Below are 23836 nucleotides of genomic sequence, written 5' to 3'. Positions count from 1 at the left end.
AAAGCTGGCAAGCAAAAGCAGGGGGAACGAACTGTTGTTGTTTTTTGACTCACAATATGAAACATAGTAATGGCACCAAGCAAAGTGCAGCAGGATGCATTATTAATACTTTGATGATGCAATATGCAAAGGTCATGACCATTGTTCCGACACACACCCATCCATCACACGTGTCCCCATGTAGAATCACATACAATACTGGTGGAACATTTAAATTTGAGATATTAAGCAGATTGTAGAGATGAACGAATTTTACTCTTCAAATTGTGTATTGGTAATTGATTATCTGGAATTCTTTTAATTTTAAATTTTTTCCTGCAGTCTGTGCTCGTCTCTTCGGTGAAAGCCCAGAGGAGATGAAGAGACAGCCTGGCAGATGTCTTTTCTTGCCGTGAACCTGATGCCACTGGGAGTAGTGGGAGTCTCAGACGCTGCAAATGAGATCGCACAGCTGCCATGTTTCCGTCCGTGCTGGCGTCTTTGCGAACAACAGTCGGTTTTTGCAGTACAGGTGTGTCGTCCGCTCTGTTCTGCAGATGCAAGGATATGTGACAGTGCGTCCCTGGTAATCCTCCTGTCTGGCTTTCCCTGCAACAACTCTGTAATGTCATTACCCGCACTAGTCTCATTAATTCCCGTCATGGCCAGGTAGCCCAACGCTGCTGCTGTCACCACCTTGTAAGATCCTCCTGGTACACCACGGCAACCAGAGGCCTCTAAACAAAGCAGGGTGTGTGTGGGGGAAATGATGGCATTGATTAGGGTCGGACTGTCTCAAATGGTGAGAATTCACCTTGGGCTTGGCTTGTTGCTCCCCACAACTGAACACTTTTGTAATCTCTAATGGATAAACTGGAACACAGTTGCAGGATTGCCTGACCATCATTAACATACATATACACATACTTTCATGTTGTATTTGTTCATTGAGTGGCCCATTCAATGAATTATTAGTTAGCACTACACATGCGTGGCTGTTACTGACGTGACAAGGTCCATCATACTAATTAAACTAGATGGAGCTGTAGCTTGACCATGTTATGTGTTGTGTAATGAGGGTGCTAATGATGCTTTAAACGTGTTTATTGAAATGCCTGCTACTTAGCGCTCGGTTCATTCCTTATTACATGGCTTTGTGACTAACTTCAGTATTTATAAATGACAACATCTGTCATTGTGATTGCAAAGATGGAAGTCAATCAGCTGCTTTGCTGCTTTGGAACTCAATCAGCTGCTTTGCAAAGTGAAACACACGGGACTGCAGAATGGATGAGATAGATTTCTTTATAACAAATGTGAAGAAAGTGGTTTTTAGTGTGTCTTTGCACAGACAGCTGTGGCCAGATGTGTCATGTAATTTCATTACATTTGGTACACGTTCACTTGGACTGAACAATGAACTGATGAGATGTTGATCAAAGGTCAAGGTCACTGTGGCAATAAAATTCAGAAAATTACACAAGCAATCAGTGCCTCCATATCAAGTGCAGAATGTGTTGTGTCCATTCCAAAGCAACTCAAATAAGCCGTTTTCAGACATTACCTCCGGGTAAAATCCAGAGAATTGGCTGTGGAGTTTCCAACACAGTGGGAGTTTCTCTGCAGAGACACGTTCATAACAGCAACAATTCCACCATATTAAATAGGTGAGAGGTGGAGCAGCCGGGTTCTAGCAGACAGAGGCAGGAAACGTAGATCACGTGAATTTGCTTTCAGCACCCCAACACCGTCGTCAGCTCTTATCACCACAAACTCTCTCGACATCTCTGTTGATGTCTTCTACGTGTATTTATTGTATTTTATTTTTTGAATTGGTCACATCCCCTCTCAGGTGATCCTCAACATGGGCTCACCTGAGGGCTGTGTGCTCTGCCCCCTCCATCCTGGGTCTCATCAGAAACAATGAAAAGCTGGCCTACAGAGAGGGGGTGGCGTCACTGACGAGCTGGCGCAAGGAAAACAACCTCTCTCTCAATGTCAGCAAAACAAAGGAGATGATTGTGGTTTACAGAAGAGAGAAGGGAGATGGACACCACCACATCCACATTGGCAATGCTGTACCATCAAGAGCTTGCTGACACATCATCACAGCATCAGTCTGGTACAGGAACTGTTCTGCTCACAGCCGCAAATCACTGCAGAGTGGTAGAGGTGGCACAAAACATCATCGGGAAACAGTCTCCCGGCCAGCCAGGACATTTACCAACAGCGGTGTCTGCAGAAGGCACAAAACATTATCAAGGACGACAGCCATCCAGCACCCAGACTGCTGACTCTGGTACCATTTGGCTGAGGGGACAGGGGCACGGCTGCAAGCACCACCAGACTTAAGAACAGTTTCCACAGCTCATGACTAACAACTTTCTCCTTTCCTGCCTGTTTGCACTTCATTTGGAAAAATGTGAAACAACTTGAAATAACTATATATGCACATGTGCAATAACTATTCACACAAACTCCATATAGTTAAAGCTCTTACTTCATTTGCAAGAATGTCGCACTCCACCTTTGAATGTATACAGTTTTAGTCTTGTATTGTATTAAAAATTTTATAGTAAGCTCTTTCTACCTTGCATTTATTTTAATTATTGCCCTGCTGAGCCGACCGCTCTGTGGATCTTGCCTGCTGTGTACACTCATCAACTTCCCCTATGGACTTTATACTCAGAGTTCAGGCAGGTATAGTCCGTAGTAATTGCAGAATGTTCACACATGCACCTCCTCTGCAGAAAGTATGGAAGAACTGTGGCACAGTTTTATCCTATCAATCAGAAAAACGTGGGGGAGTCTATTCATTATCTGAATTATCTGAAATCCTCCAACTGATGCCTTGATATTCAATGACAAAAGTCTGCACTCAGCTCGATTATGTTAAATTAAGAACCACAAACCAAGCTAGAAATCTTGTTTTCATAGACTCAGGCGTCAGCTTTAACAGCCACGTTAACACAATTACGACGTCATCTTATTACCACCTTAAGAACATATCGAGGGTAAAATGACTTATGTCTCAGCAGGATTTGGAAAAGCTTGACTGACGACTAATATGAATGAGAAAAGCTGCAGCCTGATCTCCTGCTATACGTTATGAACCATACAGACCCCTCAGGTCATGTGGAACAGGTCTGCTTTCTGTCCCCAGAGTCCAAACTAAACATGGAGTAACAGCATTCAGTTTCCACGCTCCACACATGTGGAACAAGCTCCCAGAGAACTCTTGAATTTTTGAAATCAAGGCTGAAGACTTTCTTGTTTGCCAAGGCCTTCTGTTGAATCAAATGATAATACACCCATTCCTTACAATGCACTGTTATTTTCTCTTTTATTTCTTATTGAATTATTTTTATTTCCTTTTATTTGTTTTATTCTTTTTTGTTTTGTCGTGTGTTGCTCTTACAATTTGTCATGAGGCCTTTTATATTTTATGCAGATCATTTTGAATTGCCTTGTTATTGAACTGTGCAATACAAACATAATTGTGTCATTATACGCAAAATGTAATGCTTTTTAGCTAATTCTTTCTTGACATCGTATAAATTATATAAATGTGAAAAGAAGGGAGCTTAAACTGTAACTTGACTTGCAGAGGCATACAACCATGAACTGTAATATTTCATAATACATGCAACATGCAATAATACAATTTCAAGATGTCACGAGATCAACAATACCACTTCTCATGTCATCCATGACAAAATAATGTGACCCAAATGTCCAAGTGAGACGCTCTGCAGTTTCTACGGACTTTCTCCACCTGGCCTCCGTGTCTAAAGTCCATAGAAATCTGGTGGAAGTGGATGTGGGAACACTGCAATCGAGTAGGGGGGCTGATGGCGCTTCTAACAGGCGACAGATGCAAAACTGAAATAACGGTGTTGGGGTGCTGTAAACACGATACGTGATCCACGCAGCAGAGTTAATACTTCACTTCCTGTCTCTGTCTGCTGCACCCAGCTGCTCCACATCTCACCTGAATAACATTAGTTATAATTTATAATTTTCTTCTATGTCTCTTCCTTTCATTTTTAATTTACGAAATCTTTTCATTTCCATCCGAGAAGGAAGTAAACACAGCATCTGTTAATAATTACGAGCAAATGCTTCAGCCCTCTGCTCAAAATAAAATATATGTATGGGTAAGGGCACCACTTTTAGAATTATTAAAGAACTGGCAGCATTAGATCCATGTGCTAAGGGAAAGATCTCAGTGATATGTAGGAAATTGGTGTCTACAGAAACCTCATATTATAAAAGAATGGTGTCGACAGGCGATCTTCAGACAGGTATAACAGATTTTATGAGGATGACACTTCAGGAACTTTATCTATTACTAGTCGAATCAAACTGATCCAATATAACTGGCTTACAAAGCTGAATAACTTCAATGTTAATATATTCTATTTTATATTTTTTTTCATATTTTACATTTTCAAAAATGTTTTATAGAGAAAAGAGCACTTTTTCATTGTGACTTTTGAAGAAGGATAATTGCAAAATCTCCAACTTCATCCACAAAGTCCCTGATATCCCTCCACACCCACAGATTTTATTCTTTGTCTTTTACCACAAGTATTGGCCCGAATAACTCATTAGAGTAAGAGTAGAGTAAGTTCTTTTTAAATCAAAGAAAAATGGGCCTTATTGCTGGACACTTTGAACCTTGATTGATTTTAGCGTGTGATTTTCAACAAAATCTTGATCTTTTGCAATTTGCAAGATAAAATGTGAGGGTGATGCCAAACTTTTTATACTGGACACCGTACAAGCACCTAGAAAAACCCAATTTCATGTGAGACTTTTCTCCAGCTTTTAACAACATGCAGCCTCACATCCTGGTTGAGAGCTTCTTATTTGAATCTCCCTGACCAGCTTCTCATGCTGATTTTAAACTTTCTCAGTGAGAGAGTCCAGCAGGTTTTTGTGAATGGACAAATCCCACACAACTGTGTCCAACACAGGTTGACCTCGGGGTTGTGTGTTGTCACCCCTTTTATTTATCATGTACTCTGACAGCTGCAGGACTTTTTTAGGAGAGCAGTTTTCTTGTTAAGTTTTCTGATGACACTGTCCTCTTATCTTTACTTCTGGGTTCAGCGTCTCATCATGGTTTACCTGAGTTTGTTTAATGATGTGATGATAATTACCTTGACGTCAATGTATCAAAAACATGACAGAAGTCATGCACTGAAGAAAAAAAAAATAGTTTCATACACGGAGAAGTATTTATAAGATTGAAATCTTATAAATACACTCACATAACGTAACATAACACTGAGTCTACTGTCAAATGTGGACATCGGAGAATCAATATGATGAGAAGGCTGAACTCTTTCAATGTCAGTGAGTGGATTTCAAATAACTTTTATTATTCATTTATCAAAGGTCTTTTAACTTTTTCTTTAACTGTTTGTTCAATGGATTATCCATTAAAAGACAAGAACAGCTTGTATAGCATTGTCAAGGTCTGCTTAAGATCATTGGAGTCAGGCAAAGAGACGTATGTTCCCTCAGGGAGCATCAGGTGAAAAAGAAGGCAAAGAATATTATCAGCCAACCTGATCATGTTTTGTCTCAAGTCGCTGTTATCATGTACCTCCAAGGAGAACTTACCGATACCATAACCCTTTCATTCCTTCTGCTCTCAGGCTACTGAACTCAGACACTAGTCATTTTAAATTACATCTTTTGTGATTAAGCCTTTAACAAGATAACTCATGTAACAAATGTCTATTTATTATCTATTTATTTCAATTTATTTTACCTCCTTAATCTTTATCTTGATGTCCTCCACGACCTCTGTTTGTTTGTTGACCTGTGCTTTCGGACATGTAGCATATTGTTTGTGTGATTGTGAACGGGGTAAGCTGCAAATGATTTGCCCTTCGTGGGATCAATACATTTGTCTGGATCTGAATCAAAGTGCAGTAAAGATGCACCCAAAGGTGTCAAGACGAACTAACACAACTAAAGAGTAACTCTGAGCGTGAATACTAAAAGAGGAGGGGAGACAAGACACTGGTGAGACACATTAGATCAAGGGTGGGTGATCAGGAGAGCAGGGAACTCAAGAGGATCAGGAAGTGAAGTGACCTGAAACCAGACAAAATGTGAGCAGGAAACAGGAAACAAGACAACATGCAGAATAAAAAGATTACTAAAGTGGATATGTGACAGACACAACTTAAAAAGAATGTTCTTTCTTGAGGATCAAAGCGCATAATAATTCAACATAACACAGCATATTGAACTAGACACGAAGATGGGTGTGTTGTAAATGACTACTGATGATTTAGATACCTGTATATAAACACAGTGAGGGATATTCATGATTGGCAGAGTAAATAATGAATGCTAAACAGATTAAAAACAGAAGAAACAGTTGTCAGCCTTATTGTTACTGTGAAAAATGAAATATAAATTACAAATATAATATAAACATAGTGTGCATTAGTGCCTGATTGCCTGAGTGTTGTTGGAACCAATAGAAACAATCTGCAAAATTAAATGCAGAAAATGAATAAATAGTAATAACCTGGAATGTTTTTAAAAACGGTGAACACATCATTAGTTTGAAAACAAGGGAAGCTCATTTCTGGTTTGTGTCGCATTATATTTTCTGTGTGCCAGCAGCTCACCAACAGCTCCAAACCTGGAGTGTGCTAACAGAAAAGAGGGAAAACAACTGCATCATCAATTTGTACAAAACCTTCGGTTTTTTGACAACAAATCACTACCGTGTCTTGTGCATTCATAAGATCTCATTCTAGCCATCTCACTACCTTGGTGATGCCATGGAAATTCATTCAAAACCTCCAACACACAATTTCCATACTCACCTTCTGGTCATTTTTTATGTATGAATGAGTTATATGAGTATTTGACTTTGTCGTGCCATGTGCAAAGGTTCAGTCGGCATGATGTGATAGTAAGTGGTGTGGTTTCCCAGCCGGTCCCTGCATGTGCACACACTAAAAACAGTTTTTAGAGCAATTCCAATATCATATCCCAGGTGGCATCAGTGTCATCACCACCAAATCTCTGCAAAAATGCAATAGTCTTATGTCATGCATATGGTTTGAATGACAAATTTAAAACAACTGATGAACTAATGAACATTACAGAAAATATTTATTCATAAATGTATTTGGTCATACATTTGCTCATTGAGATTAGCTTTAGGGATCTTGAATCAATCTAGCATTGTATCTGAATTTTAATGATTGATGATTCACTCTAGCAACCTACAGTTTATAAAAGAAAAAGATGAACTGGTAAAAGTCAATGAGTTATTTATAGTGAATTTAGAAAATCACCCACAACACTGGTTTCAGGTAGAGCATACTGCAATTATCTAGTTTGAATTACTTCTGAAATCTCTCTGAAAACTTTACCAAAATGTCAAAGTGACATGACACTTATTTGAGGCACCATGCAAAGTCTTGGTTTCAGGAAACTGACTCATTACAGACACTCATCCGTTGGTGTTACTGTCAGGCTACTATCTTGAGCTTCGAGTCAAGATCTTATTATTGCACAGGAGAACAGATCCAATCAACACCTGACAGATTCATCCTTTATAATGTGATAATATTTGTTAACATGTGTTTAACCTGCATCCCTGGATTACACAACACTTCTATCTTTACCGCATTGCATCCTGAAGTAAAACCCCACTGGCGCCTTTAGAGTAAACCTATCAAACTATTAAATTCTATTTTATTTGTATGATTACAGCAAGGGTTGGGTGATGTCAAATTAATTGACGTATGCAGTGGAATATTGCCATAGACGAAACCATCAGGGAGTGGGGTCAGGTCGTCTTTTCTATTCTCAGACATACACATTGACACCAACTCTGCTGACGTCTCTGACCTGCTACACTTTAAACGTTGAATTGTTTGAAATGACGCCATAATATCAACACTGATCCCTAAATAACGATAGATACTTTTTATTCATTAATTCAGCCTGTACTGACTCCACTCCCTCTCTTCCTCTCTCTCTTCCGCTGACAAACAGACACACACACTCACACACAAACAGTGTGATCAGACACATGTGTAAACTCGGACTGGGTAAAAACAATAGAATTTATAGGCTTAAACAATGAAAGAAGAGCTGGAGGAGATCGTGGGATTCGCTCGGTTTGGCTCGATTTGGTTGGCAGTGCACGGTGTGAATGACACAGAGAGGACCAGTACATTACTGACAAGCCAGTAACAACTGTACAAAAATAAATAATTTACTGACAAAACATGTATGAAAAGACCCACAATGAACGATAAACAATGAACAATGTGGATTCATGAATTAAGTGGACTAATAAATCACTATAACCAAAATACTTATTTGCATAGGAAAGATTCAGTCCCAAGCTGTTTGATCCATATAAAGAGTTGATCACTGTATCTGTGATCATTATATGCGGGTTCCACAATTTTTTTCTATATTATTATTTGTATTATTATTATTACATATTCTAAAGAGAATATATCTATATTAGTGTAGACACTGAAATTATAGTCTGTGGGAGCAGGCTGCACCTCTCTTGGCTACATCTTGATGGCTGTCACGGTCCATCAGCCCAACCCTATCATCACAACATACATTTTTATGTCAACAACAATATTATATGCAGAAACCAGACAGAGCAAGCACTTGGTGACAGTGCAGAGAAGATACTCTGGCCATCTGCCTTGACCTGTGGGGTTGAGAGGAGAGGTGGAATGCAAGGGGCAGAAACAGAACGAGAGAAGAGAGGGGTGAAAGAAAAGCTAGACAAGGAACAGTCAATAGAACCTCAAAGTAAAAGTCCTGCAGTGATGGGGAAGAGGATTTAACATCAAACTTTTTGAAATGACATGCTATTAAACCAAATCAAACTGAGAGAAGCTAACAAACTCTGTTCAGCTGAGAGGAGCTGCAGATTTGGGTGGTATTTGATATCTGGGTTCTTCACAATGAGCGATCCCTTTAACATTATAGTCATTTGATCTTTTCATCTAAGACTATTGATCAGTGCAGCTTTAAAAACACCGGGCTAGTACCCGACACTGCCTAAAACGTATTTGATATAGTTGAGAAAACATATTGACAACAGACAATGCCAGGGTCAATGTGGCATCAATTTCACTGTGTGAGGTTGTACGCGAGGCTCTGTGCAGACACTCCGTACCTAACAATTTGTTGTGGGAGGGCATGAACTGTACTTGCACTCCCCCAAGCAGACTCCAAGCAGATCAGAAATAACTATGTGAGACAAACTCTGTGTCCATGGTGTCCTGAGCTGTCAATGGGTGTCCACCAAGGGAGCACAATTGAGGCCTTACTCTGCTGCTTCTAGGATTATGAGATTAGGTTTGAGATATTTGAGAATCTGCAGGGAGTGAATGGATGTGTGTGAGCCACGCAGCAGCAGACCCCATTGACCACCAGGGACTCTATCACCAAATATTTCTGAGCTGACATCACGAGTGCTGGGTAACGTTTTGCCAACGATATCAAGGTCAGAGATGCTCGTGTTTCAGGAGTACTGAGTGGAAGATCTGACAGATGTGCCGAGGGGCTACGCAGCGCTGGATTAATCTAACTGTGGTTTTCTCGCCGCTGGATGATACATCACAGTGGTGATTTCGAACTGAAGCTTTTTATTCTTGTTGTAAACATCTTACATCTTTCTTGGAAAAAAATGCTGTGCAGGTAGGAAGGTTTCAAATAGAAAGAACATAACAACCTTTTGCAAAACAAAGAAAAAGTGGACTTGTGTATGTACTGTATACACACACACAAGTAGATTTTTTCTTACTGTTCTTAGTGATCAAATGAAGATGCACAAGCTGCCCACTCTCCTATAAAGAAACGGGTTCATCAGAAGATCTGACGATCAGTTGTACTCTTTTCTTTTTTATGAGAGACAAGTTAAAAATACATTTCCTCCACAAAGAGCACACCAAGACTGGGCTCAGTGTGTGTTCAGGGTGACTGTCTTTGATCCGCTTTCCATTGTCCTTTGCCCTCTGCCATTTAAAAGAGGGTCAGAGATGACACATTAAAATGCAGGAAGCCACTGGGGCTTCTCAGCAGACACAGCTGAAATACAAAAATGGCATTATAAGTAAACTCTTCATAGAAACACAGTTTTTTTCAGGATAGAACCCATGTGGGTAAATGGAGCTCATGCTGCGATAACAGGCTACGTTTTCAGACATTCACAAGTTAGGAGACACTGGATAAGAAATATCTGCCTATGGATCACAAGTCCCATTTTGCAGATGACACAGGCAATAGCTTTCTCTGTTCTGTTTTCATCAAGTGGTTAAGGCTCACTTAAATGCGCAGAGCTAGAGTGTGAAAATTGTCAGCGAAAGCAAAATCCCACCTCACAGCAAATAAGGCGTTTCCCATTTCCCCAGTGTCAGTTGCATAAAGACAGTAAACAGCCCTGACAAATCTTTCTCTTTCACATTTCCCCCCCTCAAATTGACTGTCAACAGATCCTGGAAGAATTTCAATTTTGTGTCATTTTGTGGGCGAGCAATTTTAAGTTGAGACTCGGCCTAGAAGGCGAACGCGAAGATATCCACAGAGATTCGGAGAAAATGTTCTAACATTTCCAAGAAACTGAAAACCCACCATTAGAAGTTTTCGGAGAGGAGGGAAAGACCTCAGACATAGCTCAAAGACACGGTTACTGGACTGTTCAGTACTAAACGAAGGCTTTTTCTCAGGAGACCACTGAAGCCTTCCTACAATGCGATGCTGCAGAATTCTCTGCCTTAGCAGCCTTCAAGGTGCAGAAGATAAGAAAAATGAAAAAAGACACTGTGGGGAAGCTGAGCACTTGTTTTGTGAAGGTAGACATGCTCACTCCAAAGCATTGTTCATTAGGACAAAGGAACACCGTCTTTTCCTGTTGATTCCTCGTAAAGCTTTTCAAAGTGAATCTGTTCCTCCTCTTAAATTATTAAAAAACATTTCTGTTGAAGATTTTAAATATTTCACAAACTATTTGACAGAACTGACAACTGGAGAATTAAACAGGAGGGATTACTTTTAATATTAGCCGCGGTGCTACATTCAGATAAGCCTGTTTTTTCTGAGCAATGCTGTTAAGAGAAACAGTATAGCAGTAAAAACTTTAATTTCAATTCAATCACCAGACAAGAGCATTCATACTGTATAATCCTTACATTTATTGACATCATGTGTCTAAGTCTAGTGCAGCCCGAAATTGGCAAACCTAAAAAAAGTCACCATCTCAGTTCATTTTTAATTGATCGATATCAATGATCTCAAACCAAAGTGCCTCTGAATGCAATTGAATAAACCTTCAAATGATCAGATCGTCAAAATGTGAGACGTACACAGCACCAGACAAAATGTCTGGAAGCACTTTATCTGCAGAGGAAATTAATTTAACACTGAGAGCAGATTCAACAGCTACCCACATCAGAGGCAGCCATCTTGATGGTTAACAAAAACACTTCAGGCTCCTCTGTCAGTCATCGTATAAAACCTGCGCCATTTTAGATAAATGGTTGTGATTGGCCCGACCTATCTGAACAAGAGGGAGCCCAGACTAATCTGTAAGAGGGAATTGAATTCCAGGCTACATCTAATGACAAAATACAGGATATGTGCGTGGGAACTATGGTGTGGTAAAGGAGAGGCAAATATTGTGTACATAGGAAATTATAGTAAAGATGGTTCAAAGTGAGAAATGTTAGCTGCAGCTATTTGAGCAGTTTTTCATGGCAGATATTCATAGTTGCACACTGCAACTAATGATTTTACTATACTGACATGTATCAGTAAATCTGATTATTCATTTGATTAGTTACACTTTTTGGGGAAAATTGTACACAAAACCATGATAAATCCCACCGCTCGAAAACAAAAATCTATTCTTGACTGTAATAGAGAACCAAGGAATCCTAACAATATGCACAAGCTGGAACCTGTAGAATTTGGCCTTCCCTTATAAACAATTAATCAATTATTAATCTCTTTAAACAGATTCTGCTTGGAAATATGCAGAAGCTGGAGGTGAGGGACAAGATGTTGTGGCTGGAAGTCTTCTGGTTTCTGTTTCTAGTTTGACCAATCAAGTTTGAGCAGGCATTGGCTTGCAGACAGGGGTATGTAGAGATTAGCCAAAATGTTGTCTGGACCTAAAATGCATCACTGTGTGTGTATTGTGAGGAGAAACAGTTAACAACAGAAGTTAAAGTGGCCCAGATATCCACTGTCTACACCAGAAGCACCAGAATATTGAAAGATTGATTAATTACAAAATAGTTGAATAATGATTTTCTGTCAATTGTATTATATAATTTATTTTACTGGCCATAATTACAGCTCTAATTCAAACTGTTAAGGTAAAGATTTTTTTATTTTCTTTTGCACTGCGGAGGTTGGACAAGTGTGTGAGTGTGTGCGTGCGTGTCTATGTGTGCGTGTAGCTGTCTGACCCAAGGCAGGTTCTCTGAAGATACATGCTGGCAATTTATCTTTCTTCTTCTTATGGGGCACCAGCTCAGCATGAGCGCTCATATCAGTCACTTCAGGAGGACAAACAACTGATTTTATCCTTCAAGTTTCAAGACTTGAAGAAAGAAAGAGAGAGAACCGCAAGTGAGAGTTGGAGGGAGACTGACTTTGCCCAGTCAGAAAATACTGTTCAGCCATGCCTCACATTTTTATGTCACTCCTTTTGAAGCTCTGACTTCCAACATAAGACATGACGTTCCACCAAATTTATGAACTCAATACTTGTTCAAAGTGAGTCAACTCTGTATTACCCCTGGCTCACACAGCATTCCATGACAAGTGTTTGACTCTATTTCCCATTCTCCAGTGGCCTTTGTAATTAAATTTATTTTATCCAGCCTGCAGGCAATGATTATCTGGTGAATACACTGGTGTAATAGGCATTTTATAAATGCATCACTTTGTTTAATGCCTCATCTTGAAGCAATGATGCAGTTATTGTTATAATTGTGTTATTCTTGCAGAGATATGCCACATGTCATTAGATTTGATAGACTGTGGCTTGTATGTGAAAAACTATGATATGAAGAAACTGAAATATAAATTGCAAAATCAAAAAAAATCAAAAAACTCTTGTTATAGTATGTGAATAGCTTCTTCCCCATTGGGCAGGAGCTGGAGCTGGAATCACAGCTCTTCAATTTGAAATTTACTTCACAGAGGGTCTGGTGCTCCCTGCGTCGGGTACTGCACTTAGGGGAACGGACAGCAACTGTGTTACTAGCCGAGTTGACTTAAGCTTCCTGGCGAGCGTTTCATTTGGAGAGAGGCTGTGGTGGAGGGAACGCAGCGCTTCCTCACATTCCGATGTTTGATTTTGTATTACATGGTTTGCTTCAGTCAAACATCTGTTTTTCTGTTGGTCTGTTTTGACGAGACATACAATGGCAGAGGTCCTCTGAAACCTGTTGCTTAGCAACAATGGTTGCGGTCAAGTCACTACGTTTATCCAGGGTCTTTGTCAAACTTTGTCAGGCTGCTTCTGAGCCATTTTGCATTTTTGTACTTTCATTTTATTCACCACTCATTATTTTCTGTTTATAACTCTAATGACATCACCTATACACCTATCAGAATTATTTTGGTCTTTATTAGACTGCATGAACCAGATCAAAATTTCACATATATCTAAATATTCACAAATCTATATGTAAAATATATAATCAAACTTACCTACACACCCATAGAACAAATTTTAACCTGTAACAAAATATCAAGGCATCCTTTGTTATAAGCTTTGACAAATAACGGTTTCAGTAAAATATAAATTTTCCAGTTGTGACACAAAAGGACAAAGGTTGAACTGAGATATGGCTAAATTATGAAATTTAAATCTCATTTGGAGATACGTCTGGTTCATACTTTATGATTGTGATTCTTCTATGCTGAGCCTTAAAGGAGGGGAACTGAACTAAAGAGGCAGTGCGATAGATGTGGGTATACAAACTTATTTGCTTTTCTTTACTCGTGCTTTGTTTTTTCATCTACCTTGAGTTTAAAAGCTACAATGTGTAAGTTCTGCAAATCAAGCCTTTGAAAAGAGATTCAATAGTAAACTCATCCACTCATTGTCTCAGCTGATGTAGGAATGAAAATATACAATATGGCAAAAAAACGAGTGCGCAAGAGGGTTATATTTCAGAAGGGAGGCCAAAAACCAACTGTGTCTTCTAGCGTACAGTATGAAGTATGACGCCATCCTTATTGCACGTTCTCTACAGTTTCATCAAGCCATGAAGGAGATGAATGATGTGTGAGGAGGCCCTGTGGAAAGCTGGGCCGTGTGAAGCTATAGATGCTCCAGCTCTGTTTACTGTTCTTTGTAGTCACCAGGCCCACAGCAATTTGTCACAGCATTGGTGCGTCGGCATAAAGTATAGTACACAGCCCAAGCTGCTCTCTCATTCATCATATCGAAAGCTGGAGCAAGACTTTGGACTTTAATTAGTCAAAACTGAATATAGCCGTCGCGTTTTCCCAGTGTGATTGTCCTTTGTCATTTAAATGCGCGATTTCAAATGACCCACATTTCTGTCCCAGCTCTCTGTATGCACAGAAGAATGCACAGTGACACTAAATTATCATTTAAATGAGACATAGTCGTGGTATTTGTAACAATGTCATTATCTTCAAATATACCAGGCACAAAATTGCAGTGTGATGATTTTTCCTCAAACTATAATTTAAACAAATTAGCATGACACTGATACGAGTGTGGTGTAGTTTTAGTCAAGGCTGGAGTTTGACTGACTTGTTTGAGGAAAAAATGTTGGAACACGAGGAACAAAAATAAGCAGATACAAAAGAATTTCTACAGAGACGTTTTGTCTACCTGTAATTTCCTAACAGGCACATCTACTGTATATTGTTAAAGGTCCATATGACTGCCATTTTATCTTAATGTGAAAAGGCCAGTGGTTACACCACAGTCTTTTTTTAATTACACAGCGTCTTGTAAGTACACATCAGGTAAAACTGCAGGAAACATCAGCAGATGAATCATTGCTATGATGCCTAATTTAAGAGACATACATTTCTTCACAGAAATAGATCATGCTGAAGTGCAGGGACAATGTATTTTTTAAAAAAAAAATGTTTTTAGCCTATATGTACGTTGCTATCCTCCTGCAGCCATCGCAAGTTCTGGCAATACTCACGAGATCTCGAGAGAACTGCAGCAGTAACAAGGAGGAGAGCCACAACGGACATTTAGGCTAAAAACATAATGTAAATGAAGCCATTTCAAATTTAATTTGAATGTCGGGGCTTCAGGAGACTCGACACGACAGGAGCTGTACTTTACTTTTGAAGACGTGATCACCAGTTACTTCAATTGTATTGGATTTGGCTGAAACGCTATTTACCACTGACACTCCAAAAGTGTTTTGTGGACTCAAACACTTCACCCACCTCTCCATAGGCATAGTGGTGAGTAGATAATGAGTGAATTTTCATTTTTGGGTGAACTATCCCTTTAATAAAATTAACTTTGGTGTGATAAAGCAGTAAGGGTACAGTAATGCATAAAAGAACAGGTTATGATAAACAGATGAGAGATTAAAAGAGCATAAAAAGGCCCAGATAGTCAATTTAATAGCAAAAGTATATAAGATTTACACTTGTGAAATGATGTCATTAAGCTTTTCCTGCTGTAATAAAGGTCTGGATTGAAAACAGAAGCAAAAATGTAAATGCCGGAAACATCTCCCAGGAATTTTAAGGATATAATATTATAGCTAAAATCCAATCACATCTAGTACAGATGGAGATCTCCGAAGGGAAAAACTGTCCATGGACAGATAAAATAGGTAGTAATGACAATCTGAGCATATTCATTAGACTTTCCCTAAAACTAAGATGAAAGAAATCCTAAAAGCTCCTTTCTGTCCTTTGATAGTACACTGTTAAATTGCATGGCCATCATAAGGCTCTATTTTAATTAGTGAACGGTCCAAAACACTTGCTGCAAATGCATTTTAGAGCATTTCTGATAGTTTAACCACAGAAAAAAAAGGTTACAGTGCCAGTCGCATGATTCAAAATGTTTGAGATGGATAAACTGTAATAAATGAGTGTGTGTGAGTGCCTCTTCCCACTGATTTAACGCAATAATTTGCCATTGCCCTAAAATCATAATCTGGCAACACTGCGTTTGATCACACCTCATTTTAAGACCAACATGCTGACAGGTGTTTAGATGGCTGCAACTACCTATGTGGTATAAACTATGGGAAAATAACAACTGCGTATGTCTGACACCCACAAAGACACCTGTTGCCCATGCCCATGGAGTAACTTTGCATTAAATGTAAATCCCTTTTTCTACTGGTCCAAAAACCCACTAACCCCCACTAACATTGGGCTTGTCTAAATGGAAATGGATAGGAATTCATTCCAGGGTCAAATGACTCTGCAGCAGACAGGTTTTTATCAGCTTCTGCTCCAATCGGCTATTAACAAAACATAACTTCTAGGTAAACGCACTTATTATTTCTTTATTTTTGCAGTCTAGACATTTCAGGTGGCAAGTGAATTGTGAGAACTTCTATTTCCAGCATATTCTTGATGTCAAACATGACTCAGCTGGGAAAGAAATACACAGACAAACTCCTCAACTGGCAACTACATTTTTGTGAAAAAGAAGCTTAAACCAGGCAGCCTTGATCCTTACAAATGTAAGAAAAGTCTGCATTATGTAATCACCTTTCTATACAGTGTTGCTGTTGTTAGTGACGGAGTCCACCATGCTAACTCATGGGATTCACAGGAAACAATGCAGCATAGAATGTAGTGATAGTTGTTATTGTTACAGTTTCAACTGTCAAGCAAAGTGAATCAGGCCTGTGCCTGAAAATCGAATGAATGTTCTACCAAAGTTAGAAATGTTAAAGATCTTTTCGGATATTTCATTTGAGGTATTGGTACCCCTCTGCCTCTCTCTGCAGCTCCAGACAGAACAGTCAGTGTCATATTCATCTCAGAGAGGAAAAGCACTTATTCTGTACAAAGAAGCCTCTGATGCTTGTTGTCTACATTTATTTTCCAGAACACTTGTAAATCCAATACTCAATTTTCATGGCAAATTAAAAAATAGTTTACGAGGATCAAAGATAAGTGTCTAACTTCAGCAGGAGAATGCCATGTGCTCCCCCAGCAGGTACTCACAGAGCCTGCTGTGTCATTGGGACTGCACAGGCATCACCTTTTTAGATATTAGTAAGCCTTTAATATGATTTGGCATCTCCATTATGATGTTTTGTTTCAAATGACTCCCGTGTAAACCTGCATATATAAAAAACAAACACAAATTCTTGATCTCATAACAAACATATTAGTCATTGCTTACGTCTTTTGCTGTTTTGTCGATTCAAATACCATCTGGGTAAACACAGTTCCTGCAGCCCATCTGCTGGCTACGCTTCAGTTTCTTGTTAATTTTAAAGACAACCACAGCGCACATTGCTTACAGCTTGACAGGTGGGAAAGGTATGAAGTTGGCGGGGTGCCACAACATCACAGCCTCCAGGTCAGATTTTTCTTCAGGGCACTAGCCTTCAGTATGTTACAGCGGATGGGAGCCTTTGGACATTAATGACAATCAACATGATCTGTGTCAAAGGTAACCAACCACATGAGACATTTCACAATGGCACAGTGAGGTGTCAAAGTGTAAACTAAATGAATAAAATCCCAACTAAATCTAAAAGGATGTTATTTACACTTTGTCTCACTGTAAACAGTTAAATCAGCAATGACTCCACCATCTATTATACTTTGAAATTTCCTTTGTATTGTCTCTGCTAAGAACAGGACCATAAAGATTTATTTTCAATTAAAGATGATCACACTGTGCACATACTGTAAATACTTTGAATATATACATTTGTCAACACATTGACAAACAGCAGTTTTGATACAGGTCATTAAAACATATCGCATGTGTCGGATTTTTGAAAAGTTAATGAATATTGCAGTATTTATCAACATGTAGTATTTATGACCTACACTGCTGCCAGCAACCAGAGGGCGATCAAGACCCTTTGGCTACACTTTTAGAGGAGTAGACCATCTATATTGCTCGTAGTTGGGCTGGGGGGGTGGTATTTATTTTTCAACTCATCACCTCTCAGACCAGTGAATCTTGAAGACTTTGTGGTTCGCAGGCAGAGGCTCAGTAATGATGACTGGTCAGCTGCACAGACTTTGACAAATAAAAAGCATTTGTATCGGGTCTTAATGAAATACTCGGTGACAAAAAACTGGTCTTTGCTGGCTCAGCAAACATGAGATGATAAAAGGATGGCTGATGCACATTTGATTGTGAAATCTCTGCTATAAAGGACAGAATAAAGTGCCTCTAAATCAACCGTAAAATTGCTGATCGTAATCCTGTGTACGCCAGTGAATATGTTAAATGACTATCGTCGCCATCGCCTCCTCTTCCTGCCTGACCCGTGTCACATATCATTACCTCATCAATGAGATGGAGCTTCATCTTTCTTGGAGGAAAGTGTTTTATTTGATTTTCATCAACAAAAAAAAGTAATGGAAATCAGGGTGCAATTTAAAAGAAATTAAATGGAGAGGTATGAAACATAATAATTTAAGAAGACACAGCCTAAGAGCTACTTCAGCTATTAAAGCAAGATTCATAGATAAATTATTAATTTCCGAATGTTTAGAACAATATTTTTACTCTTGTGCTTTGCACTGTGCTCATTCAAGACTAGGGATATAATGAGATCATAGACAACAAAACACATTTAGCATGCTTACAAACAACTCATTTCAAATATCCCCAGTATTGTCAGATGTGAAATAAGTATAAGTATCATAAGTATAATAGGTCTCAGACATATCTTCTCTGACATCAGTAACAATTGGGCTAAATTTGTGAGGTAAATCTGTGCTTGAACATTCTCTGGACACAAAAATAAACACAAAGCCTCAGATTGATTTATGGACTCAGATCAAGTTAAGATATGTGAGCTCTGCAGAAGAAAGAAAAAAAAAACAGTGGCAGCAGGATTCCGGTCAGTTAGACACTGAAATCAGATAATCTCCTCCAACATCAGATAAGCGTCACCTGTTCGCTTCTCTCATCTCCTCTCATGTAGAGGAGATCAATGTCAACGAGGTCATCATTCCTGAAAATAATCTCTGCTAAGGCACCTGCCGCTGTATTGTGCCTCCTGGTTGAAATGCTTGAGGTTAAAAGACGAGGCCACGTGTGGTCAATATGTACAGCTGCAGGAAAAGAAAAATTCAATGCAACTGATCTCAAGGGGACACAAAGGGAGTCCAGTAAAGTGAATTCATGCAAACATTAAGTAGCTGAGAATATTTTATTATTTTATTATTTTCTATTTACAGGGTTATTCCAGCCTGACAACAAAGAATAACTAATACTTAATATTGCCTGTAATTGTTGTTAGTCATATAGATAGTATTTCTTTTATTTTCCCAGATTTGACATAACTTTATCTTAAATCTTCTTTTCTTCATAATGTGGTAGATGAGGGACACCTGAGAAAATGATAAAAATCAATGGCATAACTTTTTTCCATAAACTTTGTTCCTATGTTTATCCTGATAATCCACAGACCATGCCGTAACCAGGTTTCTGTTGAGCGTTTCTATCTGAGAAATATCACCAATTAAAATACACCAGTATCAGAAAACCCAAACAACTCCAAATCCTAGTGCCAGCCATTTCTGCTACACAGCACAGATCTCCTCTTTATTTAAAGCGTATTAATATTTAATATATATCGTGTCTTAATTGCCCCAAAATCCACACTGCAAGTCGGTGGGTCCCTGACACATGCCAAGCGTGGAACCAATACAATGACCAGTTCTGGAGATATGAAATGAATTTAGTTCAAATATAGACCATCTGCACTGGACTTGTTTGAAAGTTCATTCACACACAGACAATTGTTCATTGTCGTTATCATCATCATCATCATAGTGACTCAAAGGGGATTCCAGATTCTATGATTTAACGAGCAGTGGCACAGCAACATTACAGTGCAGTTGGAAAAGTCCCTCTCCTCAGAGACTGTATGCATGTCTCTGTCCAGTATCATCCTCTAATGCACCAAGTGTGTGAAATCAACTTCTGTAGAGTATGACAGCATCTGTCTAGCATCTCCATGACTTCCAAAGAGATCATTCTAAACCATATCCTCTTGACTTCTGTCAGAGCACAGTGCTGCTATGAGGGCAGGTTGTCGGGAGCAGCACTATTAATATTGATATAGGTGTTTCAGGTCTTTGACAGCCTCGATACTGACAGTACTAAATTTGTTATGTTTTTGTCTGCTGATTCACAGCAGGATTGAGGTTCTGTGGTTTATAATTCTTCTTTGTACTCAAACTCACCTACAAACAGAGAAGAAGAGGTCATCTTATTCTACATTTTTAAAGGCTTTGATTATGCTGGTGACATAATCTCATAAATGAACAGGTAGCATTTATCAGACTGACCTAAGCAATTTACATAAAGTTTGTCCAATTGAGGGTCAGTGACTCAGAAACTGTTGAGGGACATTGCAGCTTCCTATTATCACACTGTTTGCGACAAGTAAGTTAGTCACTGGCTTGCAGGCATGACGCACCCACAGCAACAAGCTAAAAATGGTGGAGCTGATGGCGCACAGTATGTTCACTGACTCACAGACAAATGATGTCCTGCTGGCAGTGACATCAGATCATACAACTATTTATGTGAAGCAGCAGCACAGAGTGCAGCCGAGTGCATACTCGATTTCAGCTTGTCCAGTTCAAACCCAGTAGAAAAACTGGTTAAAACAGAGGTTTCTGTGGTAGTGGTGCAGCAGTCTAGCACTGGTTGCATAAAATTTAACCAGGAGATCAGCCATCATCACTCCTGTTCGAGAGTGTAGATGGACCAGATCCTCCCACTGAGGCACAGGGTCAATTACCTGTGCAAGATGAGGAAACAACCTCAGTGCACCGCAGGAGCTTCCTACAGCCTCCAGCAGGTGAGTGAAGATATATGATAACGACACTGAATTAATATTAAAACCCAAAAATTGCTCATTGCGTCATATAAAAATGTCCAAGATGTCTTTTAGACATTTTACGCACGTCCCCCCTGAGTTCAGAGTATATTCAGACGTATTTGGTATCTCAATAAAACCTTGGCATCATGTCTAGAATTTCTAATAACGTTATGTGAATTTGAACAATGCCTGTATGCTCAACATGCATTTGTGATGATAGCCATGCCTCTGGCCATGGCAGAATTATACAAGACATTGGAGGAGGAGATCCCGTGCATGACAAATTTTGGGTGAGAAAGAGAAAAATAGGATTTTGATATTTATGTCGGGCGTGAACAATAAAGCCAGAGCAGCATGTTAATGTCAGAAGAAAAGATGCTGATGCCTGCGGACATTTTATTGTCAAACAGAACAAGGACAGCAAGTGAGTTTTAACAACCAAAAATCTCACCTGAAGTGAAATTGTAGTCTGTTGATCAATATCCTCCCTCTGTTCTCTGCAGATTTATTATGGCTAGTTGAGGGTATGCTTCAGCAAAGTATAAAATCTCGTTTAATTTTTATTTGCTTGCTGTTTTCTCCACTCTCTTTTCGTGTTGAAGGTCAGAGGCATCAGAGCCTAAATTACTGTGACTGTGCACCGAGGCTGATCCTCTTAAAGTTGGAGGGTATTTCAAAGTGCCGTGTTAGGAGCTCGACTCAGAGCTTATCCTGCAGTAACTGGTGTGAAAAATGTAGACCAAATCTTTAAAAGACCTGTTCCTGCCTCTGAAGGCCCACAAAGTCTCCCCCCCGGAGAGGTGGCCCATGCAGATGGCTGGCGGTGCAGGTGGAGCTGCAGCAGATAAGCAAGTCCACACCTGACTGGATGGAGCGGAGGAGCCTGCTCGCAGACGCTGCAGCAAAGTAGGTGGGGAGGACCACGGCGAGGCTAAGCCCACCCAAGCCAGAGAGTCATTAGTCTTGGCCTGAGCTGGGACCAGGGCCCAGGGGAAACACTTTGCCTCATACCAAGTCGTGTCAGAAATAGGCTTTGTCTGATTTATTACACTGCTGCAGGTTTTTTTTCAGGATCACATACATTAGTAAAATTAACTACATCCTATATTCAGGAGAAAGAGTGGACCCCATGTGAGAGATGCGATATTGGACTGATTTCTTGTTCAATTAGACAAAGACTGTTTTGCACAAATCACTATTTTAAGGGATTAGTAATTCACCCTGGGTTACCTTAACATTTCATGCTTCATTCTGAGGAAATCAGCAGTCGTCTTTCCTCATCTTCTTGTGCAGCTTTGAACATAAAATCTAACACAGATGGAATATCATTACACCATGCTTTTACCCAGTAGTCCTTCCAGCATTGCTACCATAGACTAAGCACCCGACATGTTCTAAACAAGCTATCTGCATCACACTTCACTGGATGGCCAGTAAATTGAACAGCTAATGCCCTGGAAAGCTTATGCTAACAGCTCTGGTATATTAACATATGTATCACCGCACACTTACATTGAGGAGACTATTTGTCCTTTGTAGAGGACGTTGTATTCAGGGTAATAATTGTCAAACCTGCATACAGTGAACCAGGATTTGCAAGGAGCCATTTGGACGATAAAGAAAATTTGTTCGGTGCCCTCAACAGCACTTCAATAAATAATACAAGCAGCTCTGAAATTGCATTGTTATTGAATACAAGCTTGGGGCAATTCCTGGGTTACCCTTTTACCCCGTTTATCAGTTCACATTACACACATTCAAGCAGTATTTACAGAGGAGGAGCTTTATGGGGTTTAATCGTCATTTGAACTTTTGCCTCTCTGTAATTATCCACTAATCTACCCATTATATTTAATAAGTGCTGCCACAGTGGTTTTATGTTTTCAAGTGATTCTACCGTTGCACGTGGTGATACTTAACACTGTGTGTGTATCGTATTCGTCACCACATTAACTCTGTCACGTGTCTTCCTCTCAGTGAGCACTGCTTTTATTGCATAAAAACAATTAAGTATCCCTTCTTGTATTTTAAGGAGAGAATTAGAACCATCAAGTTAAAAGGATGACAAAAGGGTTAGGGTGTCTGTGTAATTTGAAAGGTGGTACTCATAGTCATAAAGCCAAAAGACAGTGTTTTAGCTTCCTTTAGTATGTAGTTTTGATTTTTGATGAACCCAGTGTTTACCAGTACAGACATTATAGCTGATGAACACAGGGCAATAATACACAGCTGAAGAACCAGATATTTCCCTCTGGAGATGGTTTGGACCAAAATGAAGCAACTAGGAGGATGGATAGAGGTCTTGAGCTCATCAGGTGGCAAAAAACACCATGCTCATGCTAATATTGCCATCTATCTGATAGGATACATAGGCCACTGTTTACCGAAAGATTGACCATGTCACCTCAATTTGTTTTTCTCCCTCTGGGCTTCTGTCTTGTTTGTTCTCCCAAAACATTAATCAATAAAGCTTTAAGGTTGGACTGTAACATTTTCTAAAGAAAAAATAAATCCAGTGAATGCAGATGAAAAGTTGAACTTGTAAGCAGTAGGCTACATTTCTTTTTGTTCGTCAGAGTAGTGCAGATCTGGGCATGAACACGTGACTGCTGAGGTCAAACATGGAGCCACCTGGATCTAAAGAGGCTGGTTATTCACTCTCTGACCTGGCAGTGTTGGGCTGCGTCCAGAGAGAAGCAGAGCTCTCTGAGTTGTCTAATATAGGCCCATCTGCCGGCCTCCCCTGGGTCCCCTGCTAC

Source organism: Paralichthys olivaceus, chromosome 2 (genome assembly GCF_024713975.1).
Source record: "Paralichthys olivaceus isolate ysfri-2021 chromosome 2, ASM2471397v2, whole genome shotgun sequence".
In the NCBI taxonomy this organism is placed as follows: Eukaryota; Metazoa; Chordata; class Actinopteri; order Pleuronectiformes; family Paralichthyidae; genus Paralichthys; species Paralichthys olivaceus.
Note: the sequence above shows the minus strand (reverse complement) of the source record.